Source organism: Rhopalosiphum maidis, chromosome 4, assembly GCF_003676215.2.
Source record: "Rhopalosiphum maidis isolate BTI-1 chromosome 4, ASM367621v3, whole genome shotgun sequence".
NCBI classification, from domain to species: Eukaryota; Metazoa; Arthropoda; class Insecta; order Hemiptera; family Aphididae; genus Rhopalosiphum; species Rhopalosiphum maidis.
In genome coordinates, this window is record NC_040880.1 from 3,674,614 (window position 1) to 3,679,592 (window position 4,979).

The window sequence follows — 4,979 nt, forward strand, 5'->3', positions numbered from 1 at the left end:
AGGCCCCAACCACGTAGGTATGTCGTATGTAACTACATAATATTATATCAAATCACAAGGCCATAACTGAAAAAAAATGTCGTGGGTCCGACATTTTTTTTAAATATAAACGTTGAAAATGTATAGTCAATAAACTATACCTACATTGACGTTTATGTTATTTAGGTCGATGTACATTAAATATTAATAAGTGTTTATTTGCTATATATAATATGTCTTCTTTTTTTCTCTTATTTCGAATCACATTTTTTTCCGAATACCCGCATAAAACGTATAGATAAAAATATGCTTAATCACAAAAGCAGGCAATTCTATGAAAATATTTTCGGTTATACCTGATCATCGTTGAGATGCTAATTACTACTTATGGCGACGTCCTAAGAATATAATTAAAATTGATTTTGTTCTTGCATTGCTTCGCAACGAAGATAAGTCATTTAAAGAATCACAATTATATTTCCTATGTGTTGTATATTGTAGCATAGTGCACCAACTTTACAGAACAAGCCAAGAAAGGTTTGAAAAGATGTATTTCTGAACCATGTGGCCCTGTATGTAACTTTAATTGACGGGGGTAAGAGTGATTTGTGAATTTCAAGACTAGTCTTACGTGTAAACGAACCACCGAACCACGTACATTGTATTCGTTAAACTAATACTTCGAAAAAAGTCAACTTTTACTGGGAAAGACCTTGAAAAATCAAAAATATATTTTAGGGGCCAATTCATGTAATTTTTTATTTGACAGAAATTAGAATGATTTATGATTCTCAAAACTATAGGCTGCGTGGTCATAAAATATTTTCGTATTGGTATACATTATATTCTATGTCTATAACATTTTAAGATTTCGGAAATCCTAATTTTTACTTGGAAAACGAGAGGATACCGTACTTCTGTGCGGTTCTGTTATTCTACTCGGCAACTAATTATAACAACTACCTAGTACCTATAATAGATACCAGTATATTGGTTTATATTTGATGTATTTAAATCTTCAATAAAAACCTGATATTGTTCAGTTCAAATCTGAACATCGTTTTTGGTGACAATTTAAAATTAAACTAGTCATCGTGTGACAGATAAACATCAGATTATGACGTAGACTGTACATAGATCTTACTAAAACTTTGATACTATTTTTTTTTATTATTTATTAAGAGTATATTTATGTACAATCTGTAAAATAAAACAATTATTATTTACAATAAGGATAATTTATTACTTTATTGGAGAATTCTGCAAGACGATATGGAAAACGTAAAAGAAAGCACTCAGCACTCAGTGACATTATTTGGTCAAAATTGCTATTAATTCTTTTAATATAATTTAAATTTATGTACTCTGTACATATATTTTTTGTGAATAATTTTAAAAATACAGACTAATGTTGTCATTTGTACAAAAGTCATACGAAATAAAAATAGATTTTCACGCATATATTGTGTTTATATAATTCTCCAAACATTTTTAAAAGTTGATACTTTTTAAGACGACGAGATTTTACCGTTTATAGTTTTATATAGTCATACAAATTATCCGGTATAAGCGGTACTTCATAAAATCATAACCACGGTTATCTACTAGTAGATCATAACCCATACAGCCGTTCAGAATATACTTGCAATGGCAGACAAGCCGACCGGGATACCGAGAAATTTCCCGGTGGGCACTGTTCGTATAAAATATATATTATTTATATTAATATTATTATTCTGAAATTATAAATTAAAATATTACCCAAGTAATAAGTACCAGTATTCAGTATGTATAATACTATTAAACATAAAAAGCCAGATTTCTGATTATTTTGAAATGCAGCACCGGCTTGTGTTCGGCCAGCCCGTGCTTGTTGACAACTTATTGTAACAAGTTTAAAAATAGAATCTCAAGTAATTATTCATTTTATTTTGTTTTATATCGATTAATTAAAATATTTAAAAATTTAAAATCTATATTGTGTTTACAAAAGTATATAATAATTATATATACTTAAAGGGTCGCCAAAATTACGATTCTCCCGGGCTGTTTTATTCTCCTAGTCCGCCACTGTTTACTTGGTCTTGAAAGTTGTAGATAAATGTGCATATTATGTACAATATGTACATCGGTAAAAGTATAAAATAATAAACATTTATCCGTCTCGCGCGTGTAATATAATATAAATAATAATACGTAAATACGTTATATTATCATGATGGTATAGACAAACTATATATTATGATGAAAATCTATCGAGTTGGCCGCGGAGGAGAGAAAAAAAATCGGTAATAGATATTATTCGTCGTATATCTACACACCGGAACGGGAAAACTGACCACGACGACTACGTTGCCGCGTTGACCTCGTGACCGTGTTGTGCACATTAAACGCACCCGGATATACGCGTGCACCCTCGGCTGTAAATAATATTGTATAGTGTTATGCGCCGCGATATACCTAGGTATATAACGCGCGTACGATGTACCCGTGTAACACGTACGTCTGCAGATCTCGTACGCGTGCATAATATGCATATAATATTATAATATATATATACCACACTGATGCGTTGAACGAATGTGTGTGTGTTGTAGCGTGTATACAGGGTGATTCATGACTTATCATAAACCACTCATTATTTCAAAAAGTATTCATGTTTTTGAAAACATTTTTTTACATTGTTTCAAGTTGTTAAAAAATTAACGTTTTTTATTAACAAAATTATATTTTTAAATATTTTTTATCCTTATATTTTTTTTTAAGTTTTTACTTTTTTGAATGACTAAATAGTTTTGATTTCATATTCCAAAGCAGAATAATTTTTTGAGTATTTTGATACATACAAAATTCGAATTTAGTGCGAGTAGTTTATGAGTTATACGTATTTAAAGTTAATACAAGCGGAGTAGTGGACAAACATTTTGCGGGGAACCCCGTACCACTCCACTCCGTGTATCAAAACTTTAAATACTTATCTCATCATAAACTACTCGCCCTAAATTAAATTTTTATGTATCAAAATATTCTGCTTTGGAATATGAAATTAAAAATCTATGTTGTTATTTAAAATTAAAAAAAATTGATGATAAAAAATAGAATTTTTTTTAAAAAACGTTTATTTTTTAACAACTTAAAACAATGTAGGAGATATTTTCAAAAACATGAATACTTTTTGAAATAATGAGTGGTTCATGATAAAAGAATCACCCTGTATTTATATTATTATGTGCAGTATTGTGTGGGTATTGCGGGTACACGACGATTATATTATTATCGTTTATGTGCCGCGTTTTGCTGATAATTATTTATTATTATTATTTTTTTTAGGTGTATACCTATTACTACGATATATATTATTACGCGTGCGGTGTTCGTTGCAGAGCGATAAAAAGAACCGACAAAATATGTGCGCGCATACTTCATAATATATTATTATAGAGACGTCGCAAGCACAGCTGTCTGCGAGCGCGTACCAATTTGAATGTGGGTAACGCATATAGCACACTACGGCAGCCGTATCGTATTTTAGCAAATTATCGTAATATCTACACTATACAGGTACTTTGTTACTTTAATTATACTCGATATTTTGGTGTTTTTTTTTTTTCGTTTTTGCGCGGAGTCTGCACCTCCGTTGCGCACCGTGCCTAAAATAGGAACACGACTTGAACAGATGGAATAGATTTTATTGATAATTAATAACGGGATCATCGTTATTATTGCACACCGTATATTAATATTAAATTTAATTTCGCTGTTGAGTTGTTGTAATATACGCACTTCGGTACACCGAAAAATAATTAGCATTCGTTATACTTCATACATAATTAGGTATAGGTACTTTATCTCCTTTGTCTGTACAACTGATTATTACCTATATATTATATATTATTTAGGTACTTTTTTGTAAGTTGAATTATTTTAAAATACTTTTAGAGGTAAAATCATGAGATTACGAACAATTTAAATACGATATCTTTAAGGTTATAATATTTAACAAACTTGAAACTATGAGATACAAAGTATTCTTCTGTACACTTAAAATGAACTCAAAAGATAGCTTATATTAAAATATTTAGGTTAAACTTACACACTCATCTGTACATAAATAATATAATATATGTAAAGAAACAAATAAACAACTGTAAAAATGTTAATGCTGACTGAGAAGCGTTTTGAACATTATATAGGTACTCCGGTATTCGAACATCTATTCTATTCTATGGAAAACAAAGCATATGTATTTATGTTAAACATAATATGTAGGTATTCATGTAATAATGTATAGTACCAAGCTTTGAACAGTTTGAACATTGCAATATTCTAACATTTATAAACAGGTAATGTGTAATGATATTAGTAACTATTTATATCTACTTTGATTTGACATTTTTTCTCAATAATACAATATTATAAATCATAACAGGAGAGCGAAGACGTAAAAATTGGTAAACATTCTAATCGTTTTAAATTAATCATGTCTAATAAATCTACAACCAACACATATTCCGAAAATACCTTAAGTACTATATGCATTATACATTATATACACAATATTACGAACGCGTGTGCAGTGTACGTCATAAAAAATATACAATCATGTACGCGTGTAATTCTAGATCTACGCAAATGTGTAATGCGTGTAGTACTTCCATACATACATGTAATATATAGTATATAGATCATTATATATATACGCGGATTTAACAACGAAATACGCACAAAAACTGACCGAATTACCGTGATTTAACGCGATTACGTTTTGAAGCGCGCATTAGTTGGACATTTTTTTTCTCCTCTAAATTCCGCCTGACAGGTTTTGCCGCAGTAGAGCCTCATTACCAGTATATTTTTATAATATATAAACCGAGGTGTAGGTATAATATATTATGGTGTGCGTAGTGTAGCCTAGCGGCCTTGACCCACAAACTCCTGCCAAAAAATCGTCGTCCTTCTCGTGCGGTGTACACACTGTCGACAAACACAATAATAACAAA